The sequence below is a fragment of the Ranitomeya imitator genome, chromosome 2, assembly GCF_032444005.1.
Source record: "Ranitomeya imitator isolate aRanImi1 chromosome 2, aRanImi1.pri, whole genome shotgun sequence".
Taxonomy (NCBI): domain Eukaryota; kingdom Metazoa; phylum Chordata; class Amphibia; order Anura; family Dendrobatidae; genus Ranitomeya; species Ranitomeya imitator.
In genome coordinates, this window is record NC_091283.1 from 318,865,229 (window position 1) to 318,888,508 (window position 23,280).

Consider the following 23,280-nt stretch of genomic DNA (forward strand, 5'->3'; position numbering starts at 1 on the left):
GACACTGGTCAGAATTGCAAAAAACGGCAAGGTCTTTAAGGTCAAAATAGGCTGGGTCATGAAGGGGTTAAGGGCGAACTCCGCCAAAGGCAAAAAGGACACCCAATCATCCTGATCAGCAGAAACAAAGCATCTCAGATATGTTTCCAAAGTCTGATTAGTTCGTTCGGTTTGGCCATTTGTCTGAGGATGGAAAGCCGAGGAAAAAGACAAATCAATGCCCATCCTAGCACAAAAGGCTCGCCAAAACCTCGAAACAAACTGGGAACCTCTGTCCGAAACGATGTTCTCCGGAATGCCATGTAAACGAACCACATGCTGGAAAAACAATGGCACCAAATCAGAGGAGGAAGGCAATTTAGACAAGGGTACCAAATGGACCATCTTAGAGAAGCGATCACAAACCACCCAAATGACCGACATCTTTTGAGAGACAAGGAGATCCGAAATAAAATCCATAGAGATATGCGTCCAGGGCCTCTTCGGGACCTGCAAGGGCAAAAGCAACCCACTGGCACAAGAACAGCAGGGCTTAGCCCGAGCACAAGTTCCACAGGACTGCACAAAAGAACGCACATCCCGTGACAAAGACGGCCACCAAAAGGATCTAGCCACCAAATCTCTGGTACCAAAGATTCCCGGATGACCAGCCAACACCGAACAATGAACCTCCGAGATAACTCTACTAGTCCATTTATCAGGGACAAACAGTTTCTCTGCTGGGCAACGGTCAGGTCTATCAGCCTGAAATTTGTGCAGCACCCGCCGCAAATCAGGGGAGATGGCAGACAAAATTACCCCCTCTTTGTGAATACCCGCCGGCTCAGGAACACCCGGAGAGTCGGGCACAAAACTCCTTGACAGGGCATCAGCCTTCACATTCTTAGAGCCTGGAAGGTACGAAACCACAAAATCAAAACGGGAGAAAAATAGCGACCAACGAGCCTGTCTAGGATTCAACCGTTTGGCAGACTCAAGATAAGTCAAATTCTTGTGATCCGTCAAGACCACCACGCGATGCTTGGCTCCTTCAAGCCAATGACGCCACTCCTCTAATGCCCACTTCATGGCCAACAACTCTCGATTGCCAACATCATAATTGCGCTCAGCAGGCGAAAACTTTCTGGAAAAGAAGGCACATGGTTTCATCACCGAGCCATCAGAACTTCTTTGCGACAAAACAGCCCCTGCTCCAATCTCAGAAGCATCAACCTCGACCTGAAACGGAAGCGAAACATCTGGCTGGCACAACACAGGGGCAGAAGAAAAACGACGCTTCAACTCCTGAAAAGCTTCCATAGCCGCAGAAGACCAATTGACCACATCAGCACCCTTCTTGGTCAAATCAGTCAACGGTTTAGCAACACTAGAAAAATTACTGATGAAGCGACGATAAAAATTAGCAAAGCCCAGGAACTTTTGAAGACTCTTCACAGATGTCGGCTGAGTCCAATCATAAATGGCCTGGACTTTAACCGGGTCCATCTCGATAGTAGAAGGTGAAAAAATGAAACCCAAAAATGAAACCTTCTGAACACCAAAGAGACACTTTGACCCCTTCACAAACAAAGAATGAGCACAAAGGACCTGGAACACCATTCTGACCTGCTTCACGTGAGACTCCCAATCATCCGAGAAGACCATTATATCATCCAAATATACAATCAGTAATTTATCCAGGTACTCACGGAAGATGTCATGCATAAAGGACTGAAACACTGATGGAGCATTGGAAAGCCCGAATGGCATAACCAGGTACTCAAAATGGCCCTCGGGCGTATTAAATGCCGTTTTCCATTCATCGCCCTGTTTAATACGCACAAGATTATACGCACCACGTAGATCTATCCTGGTGAACGAACTAGCCCCCTTAATCCGAGCAAATAAATCAGACAGCAGCGGCAAAGGGTACTGAAATTTAACTGTGATCTTATTAAGAAGGCGGTAATCAATACAAGGTCTCAAAGAACCATCCTTCTTGGCACAAAAAAGAACCCTGCTCCCAATGGTGACGACGACGGGCGAATATGACCCTTCTCCAAGGATTCCTTTATATAACTCCGCATAGCGGCGTGCTCTGGCACAGATAAATTGAACAGTCGGCCCTTAGGAAACTTACTACCAGGAATCAAATTGATAGCACAATCGCAATCCCTATGAGGAGGTAGGGCACTGGATTTGGGCTCATCAAATACATCCCGGTAATCCGACAAAAACTCCGGGACTTCAGAAGGGGTGGATGACGAAATAGACAAAAATGGAACATTACCATGTACTCCCTGACAACCCCAGCTGGACACAGACATAGATTTCCAATCCAATACTGGATTATGGACCTGTAGCCATGGCAACCCCAAAACGACCACATCATGCAGATTATGCAACACCAAAAAGCGAATATCCTCCTGATGTGCAGGAGCCATGCACATGGTCAATTGGGTCCAGTACTGAGGCTTATTCTTGGCCAAAGGCGTAGCATCAATTCCTCTCAATGGAATAGGATACTGCAAGGGCTCCAAGAAAAAACCACAGCGCCTAGCAAACTCCAAGTCCATCAAATTCAGGGCAGCGCCTGAATCCACAAATGCCAATACAGAATAGGATGACAAAGAGCAGATCAGAGTAACGGACAAAAGAAATTTCGACTGTACCGTACCAATGGTGGCAGACCTAGCGAAACGCTTAGTGCGCTTAGGACAATCGGAGATAGCATAAGTGGAATCACCACAGTAAAAACACAGCCCATTCCGAAGTCTGTGTTCTTGCCGTTCAGCTTTGGTCAAAGTCCTATCACATTGCATAGGCTCTGGTCTATGCTCAGATAATACCGCCAAATGGTGCACAGCTTTACGCTCACGTAAGCGTCGATCGATCTGAATGGCCAAAGACATAGACTCATTCAGACCAGCAGGCATGGGAAATCCCACCATGACATCCTTAAGGGCTTCAGAGAGACCCTTTCTGAAAATTGCTGCCAGGGCACATTCCACTGAGTGAGTACAGACCACTTCCTAAACTTCTGACAATATATCTCTACCTCATCCTGACCCTGACACAGAGCCAGCAAGATTTTCTCTGCCTGATCCACTGAATTAGGTTCATCATAAAGCAATCCGAGCGCCAGAAAAAAACGCATCAACATCACGCAATGCCGGATCTCCTGGCGCAAGGGAAAATGCCCAGTCTTGAGGATCGCCACGTAACAAAGAAATAATGATTTTCACTTGTTGAACAGGGTCACCTGAGGAGCGAGGTTGCAAAGCAAGAAACAATTTACAATTATTTTTGAAATTCAGAAACTTAGATCTATCCCCAAAAAAACAAATCAGGAATTGGAATCCTAGGCTCTAACATTGGATTCTGAACCACAAAATCTTGAATGTTTTGTACCCTTGCAGTGAGATTATCCATACAAGAGGACAGACCTTGAATGTCCATATCTACACCTGTATCCTGAACCACCCAGAGGTAAAGGGGAAAAGAGAGACAAAACACACTGCAAAGAAAAAAAAATGGTCTCAGAACTTCTCTTATCCCTCTATTGAGATGCATTAGTACTTTGGGCCACCTGTACTGTTATGACCTGGTGGTCAGGACAATAATGGACCTGGTGCTTAAGAGCACACGGAATGACCTGATAGTTACTGATAATATAGGACGAGCTCTGGGACGTGGGAACTCTGCTGACCGCAATCCCTAATCCTATCACACACACTAGAAATAGCCGTGGATTGCTCCTAACGCTCCCTATGCAACTCGGCACAGCCTAAGGAACTAGCTAGCCCTGAAGATAGAAAAATAAAGCCTACCTTGCCTCAGAGAAATTCCCCAAAGGAAAAGGCAGCCCCCCACATATAATGACTGTGAGTAAAGATGAAAATACAAACACAGAGATGAAATAGATTTAGCAAAGTGAGGCCCGACTTACTGAACAGACTGAGGATAGGAAAGGTAGCTTTGTGGTCAGCACAAAAACCTACAAAAAGACCACGCAGAGGGCGCAAAAAGACCCTCCGCACTGACTCACGGTGCGGAGGCGCTCCCTCTGCGTCCCAGAGCTTCCAGCAAGCAAGACAACAATCAAAATAGCAAGCTGGACAGAAAAATAGCAAACCAAAGAAAAACAAGCAGGAACTTAGCTTCTGCTGGGAAGACAGGTCACAAGAACGATCCAGGAGTGAACTAGACCAATACTGGAACATTGACAGGTGGCATGGAGCAAAGATCTAGGTGGAGTTAAATAGAGCAGCCAGCTAACGAATTAACCTCGTCACCTGTGGAAGGAACCTCAGAAGTCGCAGCCCCACTCACAACCACCAGAGGAAGCCCATGGACAAAACCAGCCGAAGTACCATTCATGACCACAGGAGGGAGCTTGACAACAGAATTCACAACAGCTATCCCCAGTACACCCTAACTCCTACCTTTGGGGAACCTCTTCCAAGAAGTTACATTCACACAGACCCAATAACCTTTACCAGAACAATTTGGGATCAATGCTCAAAAAAACTCCCACTAATATCAGAACATTCCCCTTTGACTTCATTCCTATTTTATCCAGCGATACCGGATAGTCTGAGTGGTAATTAGACAAAGCCATGGTCTAATAAGCAGCTTTTCTGCTTTACAGATACAGTGGATATGCTCTCTAGAGCCCTATTACCATTTAACACGTTATAGCTCAGGCATAATCTACCGGCTAACTCTCACTGCAGATACGTGCAGATCAGACACTATATGCATTCTCTTTACTCCACCTTTAAAGTCTCTTACCTCACACATTTTGAAAGATTTTGTGGAGCAGGTGTTTTAACCGAGGGCCTAATATCGGATATTTCTAGATATTATTTAATCCTTATCCATATGAACACTCCAAATACTCTTATATGAGTAAATAAGAAGGTTTTTGGGAGAACCTTTTCCACCCTGTATTTGGCAGGAGATCTGGAGAAATGCAGTCAAATCTTCTACATGTTACACCTACAGGGAAAACCAGTATAAACTACTCTTCTGGTATCATATTCCTTCCTTCCTGCATAAAGTCAAACCTTCGAACCCTAGTTGTTGGAGATGTGGGAATGCAGAAGGTGACCTGCCCCATTTGTTTTGGTCATGCGCAAATATTATAGTCTTCTGGGAATGTTAAGTCCTCAAATAGTAATGTCACTGGCCACCAGGTTCCCTTGGGTCCAAAATTTTATCAATACATCCCCATTTCAACTAGGTCGTAAAGTCAAACAGCTTTTATTACATATAACAATGGCTGCCAGATGCTTGATTCATCCCTCATCAAACACTAAACTACATCTGCGAATACAAGATATTCGAGGTATAGAATATCTCACTGCTCCATTGAATAATACTATTGATCGTTTCAATACAGTTTGGACTCTTTGGGACACGTATTGTGCTCTCTCTCTCCTCCAGCCCCTCACTTATATAACTGGTTGGTGCAGAGCAGTAGTGGAAGGTATCAGAACCTGCATAATCCTGAGTGAGCAGCTGAAGAACCTTCCACCTGACTACCTCAAGGCGCTTTCACATCATGTATCACTGTTTTACATATTATCAAAAGTTGTCAGGTTCAGTTATGAAATGAGCCATTTTTTTTATGTTTTTGACCCCCTGAATTCAAATCTGACAATGAACATTTTTAGTTGGCTCTTGTTTCTTTGATATCAAAGAGTTTTCCTGCTACATATAATTAATACATAAGTGTCAGTATTTTGAAACATTATTATATTTGCAAATATAAAGATGCAGAATATTTTGTCATGCCAATTTTCTAAAATTTTATTTAGAGGAAACTTATCAACAATTCAAATAACTAAAACCTTTCTAAACAATATTGCAAATTTTACACATTTACAGAAATTGACCTACAATTTTTGCTCCTCATTCAGTGACAACTCTTATTTGCTTGTCTCTTGTATTCCTGCATCGGATCATCTCTTACAATTGTCCAACAGTAATCTGCAAGCATTGATGAATTCCATTTTCCTTGATATCTTTTCTCCATAGCTGCAATATGTTAGTGAAATCTCTCACTGTGCTCATCGTTCACTGCTCCACAGTGTCTAGATTTGAATGTAAGAAATGATTCTTTAAGGACATGGTACAGTCAAGATCCTTATGTTTTGAGATTTTTCACAGTTATTTGCTCAAGTTTCCCAAAAAAATGAGTTACATCTAATGTGAATGCTACACATGCAGCCTTTTCCTTGCCTTGCAACAAATGGAGAAGCTTCTCATCTTGAAGAAGCTTATGAATCTGAGATCGAATAATGACTCCTTCTTTTATCTTTGCTTCACTTAAAGGGACACTGTCACCTGGATTTGGAGGGAACAATCTTCACCATGGAGGCGGGGTTTTGGGGTTTTTGATTCACCCTTTCCTTACTCGCTGGCTACATGCTGGCTGCAATATTGGATTGAAGTTCATTCTCTGTCCTCCATAGTGCACTCCTGCGCAAGGCAAGATTGCCTTGTGCAGGCATGTATTACGGAGGACAGAGAATGAACTTCAATCCAATATTGCAGCCAGCATGCAGCCAGTGGGTAAGGAAAGGGTGAATCAAAAACCCCAAAACCCCGCCTCCATGGCTAAAGATTGTTCCCTCCAAATTCAGGTGACAGTGTCCCTTTAAACTTGTAAATTTATCAATGAGATACTTCAATGCTTTTAAATTTTTGTCCATTGTCATTACAAAATTCTTCATTTGTCACAATGTGCAATGGTGGTAACAAGATGTTTTGTGAGTCAACAAGTCCTGGATGTAGAACATTTTTACTTCTTGGTTGAAGTGAATGTCGGAGAGGTCAGTCTCTCTTTTATTGTAGTGATATTCTCTTGTGTGAACATATAACCCTTAAAATATATGTTTATTTGAAAAAATAAAAAATATTTTTACCAAACATTTTAAAAAAACCTTAGTGCACAAATTAAGTGATGGACTAACCAATAATTAAACAATATACTTCATGAATGGCTGTTTCGATAAACCATTTCTTTGAGACAGTCAAATGTATTCCAATAGAGAGTCACTATAATGTCTCCTCCTACTTATACCATACCATAAGTGGAGGGGTTGAAGGGTAGCAGGTGGGACAAATGGGCTAGATGAGCTCTAATGGAAATATCCCAGGTAGAGCCACAAATGGCCTGGGAAGCCCTACGTATCCACTAGCATCACTGACTGCCAGGTTGGCACCCTAAAATGCGATATTTGGCACCCCTGCTCCATGGCGGATGACCCTCACTTACCCTTTAGGCCCTGTGCTAATATAAATACAGGGAGCGTCGATCAGACAGTAAACTAGGCTAAAAGTGGAACGGTTTGCTGGGTCTCACGAGGTAGGTAAAGATAGATATTACTTATCATTCTGATGTATGATGCTTCTATGCCTCTGCATCGACGCGTTTCTCCTTAGGTGGTTTATAAGAAGACTACAGTATGTTCGTAAGGGGTATAGATGCTGAAGGATGTACAGAATGGTATACCTGGGCTAAACAGAAAGTACTCTTAAATATGGCCACACAAATTGAGTAACCACCCACTGTGTGGATTGATAGGTCCCAGACACAACCCACCCAAAACAAAGACCATTGATTGTTTAAATGTAAAGGAGGTTGTATTACATGGTATAACCCCTCCCATACACTAATGACATCTTTAAAGTTCCCCCATGCCGATGATCCCCCAACATTTCCGATGTAGGGCAGCTCGGACCTCTCCTGCAGGTTTGTGTATCCGGAGCACTGGGTAGATGCTTGATGTAGTGATGTTTTATGCCGGTGTGATGTGTGCGCCGGATACCGGAAGTTCTTGCGTTCCAGGTTGGAGCACATACACGCTCAGTACGCATGTGCAAGGATTTTTTACTGCCACTGGTTGCCGGAAGTACTTGTGTTGCAGACTGGAACACGAGGCAAAGAACGCTTAGGTATGTCAGAATCAGAACGGAGCTGGAGAAGTTGAAGGAGACAGCGCTGATCCATCAAGATGTGTAAGCTCAGCAGACTGCAGATGTGAACCGGATGTGGCATTATGTCCCTGGCTGAGATGACAATCCATGAACACTGGCATAAGGAGGTCACATTGCAATGAATAAAGTACATTCCTCAGCACTCTCCGATGTAGGAGTGAGTGGTCGCTGGGGAATAGATGTCAAATAAATAGACTAGTACGTGGGGGGTGGGATAAAGCGGATGGGACCGGGGTTTCCCTTAATCGGTTATCAATGATACCACTTAATAGTGTAAGATGAAATAGGATATAGATAAAAAAAACTCATGATAGAGATCACATACAATGATGCATGCCAGCTTCAAGGAGTCTAGTCACACCAACACTATGTTAGTTCTGGCTCCCTCCAGCCAACACATTGTTGGATCGAGTATTCGTCTAGCCCGTTTGTCCCTCCTGCGGCCCTTCACCCCCTCCACTTATTAATATTGTATATTGTTTAATTAATAATAATCATTTTATTTATATAGCGCCAACATATTCTGCAGTACTTTACATTATAGAGGGGATTTGTACAGACAATAGACATTACACCATAACAAAAGTCACAATTCAAAATAGATACCAAGAGGAGTGAGGGCCCTGCTCACCAAATACAAAAGGAGTGAGGGTCCTGCTCACAAGATACAAGAGGAGTGAGGGCCCTGATCACCAGATACAAGAGAAGTGAGGGCCCTGCTCACCAGATACAAGAGGAGTGAGGGCCCTGCTCGCCAGATACAAGAGGAGTGAGGGCCCTGCTCGCCAGATACAAGAGGAGTGAGGGCCGTGCTCGCCAGATACAAGGGGAGTGAGGGCCCTGCTCACCAAATACAAGAGGAGTGAGAGCCCTGCTCGCCAGATACAAGGGGAGTGAGGGCCCTGCTCGCCAGATACAAGAGGAGTGAGGGCCCTGCTCACCAGATACAAGAGGAGTGAGGGCCGTGCTCGCCAGATACAAGGGGAGTGAGGGCCCTGCTCACCAGATACAAGAGGAGTGAGGGCCCTGCTCACCAGATACAAGAGGAGTGAGGGCCCTGCTCACCAGATACAAGGGGAGTGAGGGCCCTGCTCACCAGGTACAAGGGGAGTGAGGGCCCTGTTTACCAGATACAAGGGGAGTGAGGGCCCTGCTCGTCAGATCCAAGAGAAGTGAGGGCCCTGCTCACCAGATAGAAGAGGAGTGAGGGCCCTGCTCACCAGATACAAGAGTGAGGGCCCTGCTCGCCAGATACAAGAGTGAGGGCCCTGCTCGCCAGATACAAGGGGAGTGAGGGCCCGGCTCGCCAGATACAAGGGGAGTGAGGGCCCTGCTCGCCAGATACAAGAGGAGTGAGGGCCCTGCTCGCCAGATACAAGAGGAGTGAGGGCCGTGCTCGCCAGATACAAGGGGAGTGAGGGCCCTGCTCACCAGATACAAGAGGATTGAGGGCCCTGCTCACCAGATAGAAGAGGAGTTAGGGCCCTGCTCACCAGATACAAGGGGAGTGAGGGCCCTGCTCACCAGATACAAGGGGAGTGAGGGCCCTGCTCGCCAGGTACAAGGGGAGTGAGGGCCCTGCTCGCCAGATACAAGGGGAGTGAGGGCCCTGCTCGCCAGGTACAAGGGAAGTGAGGGCCCTGCTCGCCAGATACAAGGGGAGTGAGGGCCCTGCTCGCCAGATACAAGGGGAGTGAGGGCCCTGCTCGCCAGATACAAGAGGAGTGAGGGCCCTGCTCGCCAGATAGAAGAGGAGTGAGGGCCCTGCTCGCCAGATACAAGAGTGAGGGCCCTGCTCGCCAGATACAAGAGGAGTGAGGGCCCTGCTCACCAGATACAAGAGGAGTGAGGGCCCTGCTCGCCAGATACAAGAGGAGTGAGGGCCCTGCTCGCCAGATACAAGAGGAGTGAGGGCCCTGCTCGCCAGATACAAGAGGAGTGAGGGCTCTGCTCACCAGATACAAGAGGAGTGAGGGCCCTGTGTTATGATTAGGTAATTCAGTACCACAGTGGACATAGAAGTCAGAGCACATACAGTGACCTGACAATAACCCAAAAACATAGAACGAGCTCTGAGACGTGGGAACTCTGCTGACCGCAATCCCTAATCCTCTCCAACAACACTAGAGGCAGCCGTGGATTGCGCCTAACGCTCCCTATGCAACTCGGCACAGCCTGAGAAACTAGCTAGCCTGAAGATAGAAAATAAGCCTACCTTGCCTCAGAGAAATACCCCAAAGGAAAAGGCAGCCCCCACATATAATGACTGTGAGTTAAGATGAAAAGACAAACGTAGAGATGAAATAGATTTAGCAAAGTGAGGCCCGACTTTCTGAACAGAGCGAGGATAGGAAAGGTAACTTTGCGGTCAACACAAAACCCTACAAACAACCACGCAAAGGGGGCAAAAAGACCCTTCGTACCGACTAACGGCACGGAGGTACACCCTCTGCGTCCCAGAGCTTCCAGCAAGCAAGAAAAACCAAATAAGCAAGCTGGACAGAAAAAAACAGCAAACAAAAATAACAAAAGCGGAACTTAGCTATGCAGAGCAGCAGGCCACAGGAACGATCCAGGAGGAAGCAAGTCCTATACTAGAACATTGACTGGAGGCCAGGATCAGAGCACTAGGTGGAGTTAAATAGAGCAGCACCTAACGACTTCACCACATCACCTGAGGAAGGAAACTCAGAAGCCGCAGTACCACTCTCCTCCACCAACGGAAGCTCATAGAGAGAATCAGCCGAAGTACCACTTGTGACCACAGGAGGGAGCTCTGCCACAGAATTCACAACAGTACCCCCCCCTTGAGGAGGGGTCACCGAACCCTCACCAGAGCCCCCAGGACGACCAGGATGAGCCATATGAAAGGCACGAACAAGATCGGGAGCATGGACATCAGAGGCAAAGACCCAGGAATTATCTTCCTGAGCATAACCCTTCCACTTAACCAGATACTGGAGTTTCCATCTTGAAACACGAGAATCCAAAATCTTCTCCACAATATACTCCAACTCCCCGTCCACCAAAACCGGGGCAGGAGGATCAACAGATGGAACCATAGGTGCCACGTATCTCCGCAACAATGACCTATGGAATACGTTATGGATGGAAAAAGAATCTGGAAGGGTCGAACGAAAAGACACAGGATTAAGAACCTCAGAAATCCTATACGGACCAATGAAACGAGGCTTAAATTTAGGAGAGGAAACCTTCATAGGAATATGACGAGATGACAACCAAACCAAATCCCCAACACGAAGTCGGGGACCCACACAGCGTCTGCGATTAGCAAAACGCCGAGCCCTCTCCTGGGACAAGGCCAAATTGTCCACCACATGAGTCCAGATCTGCTGCAACCCGTCCACCACAGTATCCACACCTGGACAGTCCGAAGACTCAACCTGCCCTGAAGAGAAACGAGGATGGAACCCAGAGTTGCAGAAAAACGGCGAAACCAAGGTAGCCGAGCTAGCCCGATTATTAAGTGCGAACTCAGCCAAAGGCAAAAAGGACACCCAGTCATCCTGATCAGCAGAAACAAAGCATCTCAGATATGTTTCCAAGGTCTGATTGGTTCGTTCGGTCTGGCCATTAGTCTGAGGATGGAAAGCCGAGGAAAAAGACAAGTCAATGCCCATCCTAGCACAAAAGGCTCGCCAAAACCTTGAAACAAACTGGGAACCTCTGTCAGAAACGATATTCTCCGGAATGCCATGTAAACGAACCACATGCTGAAAGAACAATGGCACCAAATCAGAGGAGGAAGGTAATTTAGACAAGGGTACCAAATGGACCATCTTAGAGAAGCGATCACAAACCACCCAAATGACTGACATTTTTTGAGAGACGGGAAGATCTGAAATAAAATCCATAGAGATATGTGTCCAAGGCCTCTTCGGGACCGGCAAGGGCAAAAGCAACCCACTGGCACGAGAACAGCAGGGCTTAGCCCGAGCACAAATCCCACAGGACTGCACAAAAGAACGCACATCCGTGACAGAGATGGCCACCAAAAGGATCTAGCCACTAACTCTCTGGTACCAAAGATTCCAGGATGACCCACCAACACCGAACAATGAACCTCAGAGATAACTCTATTCATTCACCTATCAGGGACAAACAGTTTCTCCGCTGGGCAACGATCAGGTTTATTAGCCTGAAATTTTTGCAGCACCCGCCGCAAATCAGGGGAGATGGCAGACACAATTACTCCCTCTTTGAGAATACCCGCCGGCTCAGATAAACCCGGAGAGTCGGGCACAAAACTCCTAGACAGGGCATCTGCCTTCACATTTTTAGAGCCCGGAAGGTACGAAACCACAAAGTCGAAATGGGAGAAAAACAGCGACCAGCGAGCCTGTCTAGGATTCAACCGCTTGGCAGACTCGAGATAAGTCAAGTTCTTATGATCAGTCAAGACTACCACGCGATGCTTAGCTCCTTCAAGCCAATGACGCCACTCCTCGAATGCCCACTTCATAGCCAGCAACTCTCGATTGCCAACATCATAATTTCGCTCAGCAGGCGAAAACTTCCTGGAAAAGAAGGCGCATGGTTTCATCACCGAGCAATCAGAACTTCTCTGCGACAAAACAGCCCCTGCTCCAATCTCAGAAGCATCAACCTCGACCTGGAATGGAAGCGAAACATCTGGTTGACACAACACAGGGGCAGAAGAAAAACGACGCTTCAACTCTTGAAAAGCTTCCACAGCAGCAGAAGACCAATTGACCACATCAGCACCCTTCTTGGTCAAATCGGTCAATGGTTTAGCAATACTAGAAAAATTGCAGATGAAGCGACGGTAAAAATTAGCAAAGCCCAGGAACTTTTGCAGACTTTTCAGAGATGTCGGCTGAGTCCAATCATGGATGGCTTGGACCTTAACAGGGTCCATCTCGATAGTAGAAGGGGAAAAAAATGAACCCCAAAAATGAAACCTTCTGAACACCAAAGAGACACTTTGATCCCTTCACAAACAAGAATTAGCACGCAGGACCTGAAACACCGTTCTGACCTGCTTCACATGAGACTCCCAATCATCCGAGAAGATCAAAATATCATCCAAGTATACAATCAGGAATTTATCCAGGTACTCTCGGAAGATGTCATGCATAAAGGACTGAAACACTGATGGATGGAGCATTGGCAAGTCCGAATGGCATTACTAGGTACTCAAAATGGCCCTCGGGCGTATTAAATGCAGTTTTCCATTCATCGCCTCGCTTAATACGCACAAGATTATACGCACCACGAAGATCTATCTTGGTGAACCAACTAGCCCCCTTAATCCGAGTAAACAAATCAGATAACAGCGGCAAGGGATACTGAAATTTAACCGTGATCTTATTTAGAAGGCGGTAATCTATATAAGGTCTCAGCGAACCATCCTTCTTGGCCACAAAAAAGAACCCCGCTCCCAATGGCGACGATTAAGGGCGAATATGCCCCTTCTCCAAGGACTCCCTCACGTAACTCCGCATAGCGGCGTGCTCAGGCACAGATAAATTAAACAGTCGACCTTTTGGGAATTTACTACCAGGAATCAAATCGATAGCACAATCACAATCCCTATGCGGAGGTAGGGTATCGGACTTGGGCTCATCAAAAACATCCCGGTAATCAGACAAGAACTCTGGGACCTCAGAAGGGGTGGATGATGAAATAGACAGAAATGGGACATCACCATGTACCCCCTGACAACCCCAGCTGGACACAGACATGGATTTCCAATCTAATACTGGATTATGGACTTGTAGCCATGGCAACCTCAACACGACCACATCATGCAGATTATGCAACACCAGAAAGCGAATAACCTCCTGATGTGCAGGAGCCATGCACATGGTCAGCTGGGTCCAGTACTGAGGCTTATTCTTGGCCAAAGGCGTAGCATCAATTCCTCTCAATGGAATAGGACACTGCAAGGGCTCCAAGAAAAACCCACAACGCCTAGCATACTCCAAGTCCATCAAATTCAGGGCAGCGCCTGAATCCACAAATGCCATGACAGAATAAGATGACAAAGAGCAGATCAAGGTAACGGACAAAAGAAATTTTGACTGTACCGTACCAATGGTGGCAGACCTAGCGAACCGCTTAGTGCGCTTAGGACAATCAGAGATAGCATGAGTGAAATCACGACAGTAGAAACACAGCCCATTCTGACGTCTGTGTTCTTGCCGTTCAACTCTGGTCAAAGTCGTATCGCACTGCATAGGCTCAGGTTTATGCTCAGATAATACCGCCAAATGGTGCACAGATTTACGCTCACGCAAGCGTCGACCGATCTGAATGGCCAAAGACATAGACTCATTCAGACCAGCAGGCATAGGAAATCCCACCATGACATCCTTAAGGGCTTCAGAGAGACCCTTTCTGAAAATAGCTGCGAGCGCACCTTCATTCCATTGAGTGAGTACGGACCACTTTCTAAATTTCTGACAATATACCTCAATCTCATCCTGACCCTGACACAGAGCCAGCAAATTTTTCTCTGCCTGATCCACTGAATTAGGTTCATCGTACAGAAATCCGAGCGCCAGGAAAAACGCATCAATATTACTTAATGCAGGATCTCCTGGCGCAAGAGAAAATGCCCAGTCCTGAGGGTCGCCACGTAAAAAAGAAATAATGATCCTAACTTGTTGAACTGGGTCACCAGAAGAGTGAGGTTTCAAAGCCAGAAATAGTTTACAATTATTTTTGAAACTCAGAAATTTAGTTCTATCTCCAAGAAACAAATCAGGAATAGGAATTCTTGGTTCTAACATAGAATTCTGAACCACAAAGTCTTGAATATTTTGTACTCTTGCCGTGAGCTGATCCACACATGAAGACAGACCTTTAATGTCCATCGCTACACCTGTGTCCTGAACCACCCAAATGTCTAGGGGAAAAAAAAGGCAAAACACAGTGCAGAGAAAAAAAAATGGTCTCAGAACTTCTTTTTTCCCTCTATTGAGAATCATTAGTACTTTTGGCCTCCAGTAGTGTTATGATTAGGTAATTCAGTACCACAATGGACATAGAAGTCAGAGCACATACAGTGACCTGACAATAACCCAAAAACATAGAACGAGCTCTGAGACGTGGGAACTCTGCTGACCGCAATCCCTAATCCTCTCCAACAACACTAGAGGCAGCCGTGGATTGCGCCTAACGCTCCCTATGCAACTCGGCACAGCCTGAGAAACTAGCTAGCCTGAAGATAGAAAATAAGCCTACCTTGCCTCAGAGAAATACCCCAAAGGAAAAGGCAGCCCCCACATATAATGACTGTGAGTTAAGATGAAAAGACAAACGTAGAGATGAAATAGATTTTTGCAAAGTGAGGCCCGACTTTCTGAACAGAGCGAGGATAGGAAAGGTAACTTTGCGGTCAACACAAAACCCTACAAACAACCACGCAAAGGGGGCAAAAAGACCCTCCGTACCGACTAACGGCACGGAGGTACACCCTCTGCGTCCCAGAGCTTCCAGCAAGCAAGAAAAACCAAATAAGCAAGCTGGACAGAAAAAAACAGCAAACAAAAATAACAAAAGCGGAACTTAGCTATGCAGAGCAGCAGGCCACAGGAACGATCCAGGAGGAAGCAAGTCCTATACTAGAACATTGACTGGAGGCCAGGATCAGAGCACTAGGTGGAGTTAAATAGAGCAGCACCTAACGACTTCACCACATCACCTGAGGAAGGAAACTCAGAAGCTGCAGTACCACTCTCCTCCACCAATGGAAGCTCATAGAGAGAATCAGCCGAAGTACCACTTGTGACCACAGGAGGGAGCTCTGCCACAGAATTCACAACAGCCCTGCTCACCAGATACAAGGGGAGTGAAGGCCCTGCTCGCCAGATACAAGGGGAGTGAGGGCCCTGCTCGCCAGATAGAAGAGGAGTGAGGGCCCTGCTCGCCAGATACAAGAATGAGGGCCCTGCTCACCAGATACAAGAGGAGTGAGGGCCCTGCTCGCCAGATACAAGAGGAGTGAGGGCACTGCTCACCAGATACCAAGAGGAGTGAGGGCCCTGCTCACCAGATAGAAGAGGAGTGAGGGCCCTGCTCGCCAGATACAAGAGTGAGGGCCCTGTTCACCAGATACAAGAGGAGTGAGGGCCCTGCTCACCAGATACCAAGAGGAGTGAGGGCCCTGCTCACCAGAAAGAAGAGGAATGAGGGACCTGCTCGCCAGATACAAGAGTGAGGGCCCTGCTCGCCAGATACAAGAGTGAGGGCCCTGCTCGCCAGATACAAGGGGAGTGAGGGCCCGGCTCGCCAGATACAAGGGGATTGAGGGCCCTGCTCGCCCGATACAAGAAGAATGAGGGCCCTGCTCGCCAGATACAAGAGGAGTGAGGGCCCTGCTCACCAGATACAAGAGGAATGAGGGCTCTGCTCGCCAGATACAAGAGGAATGAGGGCCCTGCTCGCCAGATACAAGAGGAGTGAGGGCCCTGCTCGCCAGATACAAGGGGAGTGAGGGTCCTGCTTGCCAGGTACAAGGGGAGTGAGGGCCCTGCTCGCCAGATACAAGGGGAGTGAGGGCCCTGCTCGCCAGGTACAAGGGGAGTGAGGGCCCTGCTCGCCAGATACAAGGGGAGTGAGGGCCCTGCTCCCCAGATACAAGAGGAGTGAGGGCCCTGCTCGCCAGATAGAAGGAGTGAGGGCCCTGCTTGCCAGATACAAGAGTGAGGGCCCTGCTCGCCAGATACAAGAGGAGTGAGGGCCCTGCTCGCCAGATACAAGAGGAGTGAGGGCCCTGCTCGCCAGATACAAGAGGAGTGAGGGCCCTGCTCACCAGATACCAAGAAGAGTGAGGGCCCTGCTCACCAGATAGGAGTGAGGGCCCTGCTCGACAGATACAAGAGTGAGGGCCCTGCTCGCCAGATACAAGAGTGAGGGCCCTGCTCGCCAGATACAAGAGGAGTGAGGGCCCTGCTCGCCAGACACCAAGAGGAGTGAGGGCCCTGCTCACCAGATACCAAGAGGAGTGAGGACCCTGCTCACAAGCATACAAACTATGAGGAAAAAGGGAGACACGAGAGGTGGAGGGTAATAATTGCTATCGTTGTTTGGACCAGCCATAGTTATCGGTTAGTCCATCACTTAATTTGTGCACTAAGGTTTTCTTTAGGTGTTTGTTGTAAATATTTTTTCTAATAAATGTATATATTAAGGCTTGTATGTTCACACCAGCAGTCCCTTATTATGTATACCCTCCTAGCACACAACTATCCCACTCAAACAGAAAGCAGCAGTAGTCTGTCCAGCCTGGAGACCGAGTAAGACGGCAACCACCGAGATGGTATAAGAACAAGCAGACGGAGGAGCTCCAGCCGAGCGTCCAGCTATTTATCCAGGACCTGAAGGTCATCCTGAAAATCGCCATAGACCTACTGGATAACTTGCTACTCTCTGACTGACGGAAAACATTCTGTGTAAAACCTCATCTAACCCCTCCCGAACAATGGGCCAATCCCAACAGTATTAACTATATAATACCCAGTGTAGTGCAAACTGTGTCCCCATCTACTGTATGGTGTATGGGTCCCCTAGTGGACGGACCTCCCGTATTCCCAGGGACGGCCATAGGCCTAGCCTGTAGGAGAACCGAACATAAAATGCCGGCCATAGGAATAAAATATAACATCACACATATACAGAAAACTCAACAGCATCATCACAGCCCCCGTTACCACAACAACTTCTACATCCCAGGCTCCCCCTTCACTTGAGTCCTCACCCCGCATGTTTCACAGCTGTTAGACAGCCAGTAACCATGCCGGGACTGCCTGCCATACACAGTAATACCGTAGCCACTGCGCACAAACGCACGGCTCTGCTCCGTACACCTCGTACACACGGCTCCGCTCTGTACACCTCGTACACGGCTCTGCTACATCCACACTGTAAACCCCTCCTGACTCCACACATAAACTTCCCCTCATCCAGCACCATGACAACCAGCACAGCAGAGTCCTGCATACACTGAGGCCCCAGATCATGTGACCTCTGACTCCTCCCCTCCTGTGACCTCATCACAGGTCCTGTGCACACAGAGCAGCCATAGAAATCTCAGGCCTCGGTGGTCTCACCCAACTTCTGCTCTTTCTCCATCTTTTCTTGCAGGGGCCGCAGTGGATTTCATCCTGGATCCATAGAACCGAATAGAGGAGCGATGTTCCTTCAGTCTGATGGTAACATTTGTCCAACATCCACGTTACTGAGTAAATCCCACCAGGACTGTAGCAGGTAAAGACCCCAATATCCTCAGGTGTCCCTTCTAATTGGGGGGAAACTACCAAAGAAAACCCATCATATCCTGAGAAAAAGAAACTACATGGAGACTTTGGCCTCATATATCTCCTGTCTTGGTTCTTATAAAAAAAAAATCTACTATATAATTGTCTAAGGGTCACTTCTGTCTGTCACGGAAATCCCAAGTCGCTGATTGGTCACCGCCAAACGGCCACGACCAATCACCGACAGGCAAAGTCCGGTCACGAAATGGCTGCTCCCTACTCCCCTGCCATCAGTGCCCGCTCCATACTTCCCTCCAGTCAGCACTCACACAGGGTTAATGGCTGCGTTATGCCGCGGTGTAATGCAGTCCGTTAATGCTGCTATTAACCCTGTGTGACCAACTTTTTACTATTGATGCTGCCTATGCAGCATCAATAGTAAAAAGATATAATGTTAAAAATAATAAAAAAGCATTATATACTCACCTTCCGGCGCCTTTCCCGCTCCTCGCGACGCTCCAGTCCATGCATTGCGGTCTCGCGAGATGATGACGTAGCGGTCTCGCGACACCGCTACGTCATCATCTCGCGAGACCGCAATGCACTCTTGGGACCGGAAAGTCACGAGGAGCATCGGTAAACGCCTGGCCAGGATCTTGGGGCCGCGGAAGGTGAGTATATAGCTATTTTTTATTTTAATTATTTTTTTAACAGGGTATGGTGCCCACATTGCTATATAGTATGTGGGCTGTGTTAGATACTGCGTGGGCTGTCTTATATACTACATCTCTGTGCTATATACCGTACTATGTGGGCTGTTCTATATACTACGTGGCTGTGGTATATATTATGTGGCTGGGCAATATTCTACATTGCTGTGCTCTATACTACGTGGCCTGTGTTATATACTGCATGGGCAGTGTTATATACTACATCTGTATGCTATATACTATGTGGCTGTGCAATATACTACGTGGCTGGGCAATATACTACGTGGCTGGGCAATTGTTGTGAATTCCGTTCTTGGTTGTAAGTAGTATTTTTGTGAGTTCTGCTCTTGGGCTCCTCCTGTGGTCTTTAGTGGTATTGCTGCTTCTTGGATTCAGTTTCTCAGCTGTTTCCTTTGATTTTCTTTTGGGCTCGGCTATATTAGTCTGGCCTTAGCCCTCAATCAATGCCAGTTGTCAATTGTCTCTGCCTGGAGTCATTGCTCTTTGGATTGTCCTGACTCTCTGACCAAGTTCTGCAAAGCTAAGTCCTATGTCCTTTGCGGCTCACTTATTGTGGACTTGTTGTTTTGTACTGTCTTGTTTTTTGCTCATTTGTCCAGTTTATCAGTATGGATCTATTTAGCTAAACTGGAAGCTCTGGGCAGCAGAGTTTGCCCTCCACACCTTTAGTTAGGTGTGGAGATTTTTGCATTTCTCTGCGGTGGACTTTTTCTAGTTTTTTCTACTGACCGCACAGAGCTCTTTTCTGTACTTTCCTTTTTAGCTAGAAGTGGCCTCCTGTGCTCAATCTTGTTTCATACTACGTATGTCATTTCATTCTCCTCTCACAGTCATTACATGTGGGGGGCTGTCTTTCCTTTGGGGATTTTCTCTGAGGCAAGATAGTTTTCCTGCTTCTATCTTTAGGGGTAGTTAGCTCTTAGGCTGTGACGAGTTGCCTAGGGAGCGTTAGGAGCAATCCACGGCTGCTTCTAGTTGTGTGTTGAGCTTAGGGTCTGCGGTCAATATAGATACCACCTGCTCAGAGCTAGTCTCATGTCGCTCCATAATCACCAGACCATAATAGTACAACTGGCCAAAATTGAACTGAATGCCTCTCAAAAGAAGGAAAAGAAAAGGAGTTTGAGTCATTTTTTTTTCTTGGGTTTGTTTTGTCTTTTTTTTTTCCTCTTGATTTCTGGGTGATTCTGGATTTGGATGCAGGCATGGATGTTCAAGGGTTATTTTCTCATGTGGATCAGATTGCTGCAAGAGTACAGAATATCCAAGATTTTGTTGTTCAGACTCCGGCCTTAGAGCCTAGAATTCCTACTCCGGATTTGTTTTACGGGGATAGATCTGAGTTTCTGAACTTTAAAAATAATTGCAAATTGTTTTTTGCTCTGAAACCCCGTTCCTCTGGTGATCCCATTCAGCAAGTAAAGATTGTTATTTCTCTGCTACGTGGCGATCCTCAGGACTGGGCATTCTCTCTTGAGTTAGGGAATCCGGCATTGCTTAATGTAGATGCATTTTTTTCAATCGCTCGGATTATTGTATGACGAACCTAACTCTGTAGAGCATGCTGAGAAAACACTGTTGGCCCTGTGTCAGGGTCAGGAAGCGGCAGAGTTATACTGCCAGAAATTTAGAAAATGGTCTGTGCTCACTGGATGGAATGAGGACGCTCTGGCAGCCATTTTCAGGAAGTGTCTTTCTGAAGCCCTTAAAGATGTTATGGTGGGGTTTCCCACGCCTATTGGTTTGAGCGAATCTATGTCTCTAGCCATTCAGATTGATCATCGCCTGCGTGAACACAGGGTGGTGCACCATATGGCAGTGTCCTCTGAGCAGAGTCCTGAGTCCATGCAATGTGATATGATTTTGACTAGAGCGGAACAGAGGGGATACAGACGTCAGAATGGGTTGTGTTTTTACTGTGGTGATTCAGCTCATGCTATTTCTGATTGCCCTAAGCGTATTAAGAAGATCGCCAGATCTGTTACCATTAGTGCTGTGCACCCTAAATTTCTCCTGTCTGTAACCCTGATTTGCTCATTGTCATCTTTTTCTGTCATGGCATTTGTGGATTCAGGCGCTGCTCTGAACTTAATGGACTTAGAATTCGCTAGGCGCTGTGGTTTTTCTTTGCAGCCTTTGCAGAGTCCCATACCCTTGAGGGGTATTGATGCTACACCATTGGCCAAGAATAAACCTCAGTATTGGACTCAGCTGACTATGTGCATGACTCCTGCACATCAGGAAGATTGCCGTTTTCTGGTGTTGCATAATTTGCATGATGATGTTGTACTGGGTTTTCCATGGTTACAAGTACACAATCCAGTGCTGGATTGGAAATCAATGTCTGTGACTAGTTGGGGTTGTCAAGGGGTACATAGTGACGTTCCTCTGATGTCTATTTCCTCTTCCCCCTCTTCTGATGTTCCTGAATTTTTGTCGGATTTCCAGGATGTATTCGATGAGCCCAAGTCCAGTTCCCTTCCTCCACACAGGGACTGTGATTGTGCTATTGACTAAAGGCCCCGTCACACATAGCGACGCTAAAGCGATCCCGACAACGATACGACCTGTCAGGGATCGTTGCTGCGTCGCTATGTGGTCGCTGGTGAGATGTCAAACAGTGAGATCTCCCCAATGACGCAGCAGCGATGCGGCGACCTGTACAACGATCTATTTCATGACGATTCAATGGAACGTCCTGTCAACGAGGTCGTTGGTAAGGTGTCAAACACAGCGATATGTGCTACCCAGCGGGACCTCAACGATCAAAAAATGGTCCAGGCCATTCCGACACGACCAGCGATCTCACAGCAGGGGCCTGGTCGCTGCTACGTGTTACACATAGCGAGATCGCTACTGAGGTCGCTGTTGCGTCACAAAACTTGTGACTCAGCAGCGATCTCACTAGCGATCTCGCTATGTGTGACGGGGGCTTTAATTCCTGGTTGTAAATTCCCTAAGGGCCGACTTTTCAATCTGTCTGTACCAGAGCATGCCGCCATGCGGAGCTATGTTAAGGAGTCTTTAGAGAAGGGGCATATTCGGCCGTCTTCGTCACCATTGGGAGCGGGATTCTTTTTTGTTGCCAAGAAGGATGGCTCCTTAAGACCCTGTATTGATTATCGCCTTCTTAATAAGATCACGGTCAAATTCCAATATCCTTTACCTTTGCTCTCTGATTTATTTGCTAGGATTAAGGGGGCTAGTTGGTTTACCAAGATTGACCTTCGAGGGGCATATAATCTTGTTCGTATTAGAAAGGGTGACGAATGGAAAACTGCATTCAATACGCCCGAAGGCCATTTTGAATACCTGGTGATGCCTTTCGGGCTTTCTAATGCTCCTTCTGTGTTTCAGTCCTTTATGCATGATATTTTCCGCAATTATCTTGACCAATTCTTGATTGTGTATTTGGATGATATTTTGATTTTTTCTGATGATTGGGAGTCTCATGTGAGGCAGGTCAGGATGGTGTTCCAGATCCTTCGTGATAATGCTCTATTTGTGAAGGGGTCTAAGTGCCTATTTGGAGTTCAGAAGGTTTCTTTTTTGGGGTTTATTTTTTCCCCTTCGTCTATAGAAATGGATCCTGTTAAGGTCCAAGCCATTCATGACTGGATTCAACCCACATCTGTGAAGAGCCTTCAGAAATTTTTGGGCTTTGCTAATTTTTATCGTCGTTTCATTGCTAACTTCTCTAGTGTGGTTAAACCCCTGACCGATTTGACTAAGAAAGGCGCTGATGTGACTAACTGGTCCTATGAGGCTGTCGAGGCTTTTCAGGAACTTAAACGCTGATTTACTTCTGCCCCTGTCTTGCGTCAGCCGGATGTTTCTCTTCCTTTTCAGGTTGATGTTGACGCTTCCGAGATTGGGGCAGGGGCCATTTTGTCACAGAGGAGTTCTGATGGTTCCTTGATGAAGCCATGTGCTTTCTTTTCTCGAAAGTTTTCGCCTGCGGAACGCAATTATGATGTCGGCAATCGAGAGTTGTTGGCTATGAAGTGGGCATTTGAGGAGTGGCGACATTGGCTTGAGGGAGCCAAGCACCGCATTGTGGTCTTGACTGATCATAAGAATCTGATTTACCTCGAGTCGGCCAAGCGGCTGAACCCTAGACAGGCTCGATGGTCCCTGTTTTTCTCCCGTTTTGATTTTGTGGTCTCGTATCTTCCGGGATCTAACAATGTTAAGGCGGATGCCCTCTCTAGGAGTTTTTTGCCTGATTCCCCTCGAGTCCTTGAGCCGGTTGGCATTCTTAGGGAAGGGGTGATTTTATCTGCCATCTCCCCTAATTTACGGCGGGCGCTTCAGGAGTT

The 23,280-nt window shown here is 46.9% G+C and overlaps 1 protein-coding gene across 4 annotated transcripts in view; it reads left to right on the forward strand.

Annotated features, from left to right (window-relative positions):
- The first annotated feature begins 18,028 nt into the window (after nt 1-18,028).
- Nucleotides 18,029-23,280, forward strand: part of LOC138663460 (oocyte zinc finger protein XlCOF22-like) — a 33,818-nt gene continuing 28,566 nt past the window's right edge. For 2 of the 4 annotated variants that reach the window (XR_011318192.1, XM_069749670.1), the window contains exon 1: nt 18,029-18,240. The gene's annotated coding sequence lies outside the window, so the exon portion shown is untranslated. The remainder of the gene's footprint in view (nt 18,241-23,280) is intronic. The other 2 variants (XM_069749672.1, XR_011318193.1) reach the window with 2 other exon arrangements.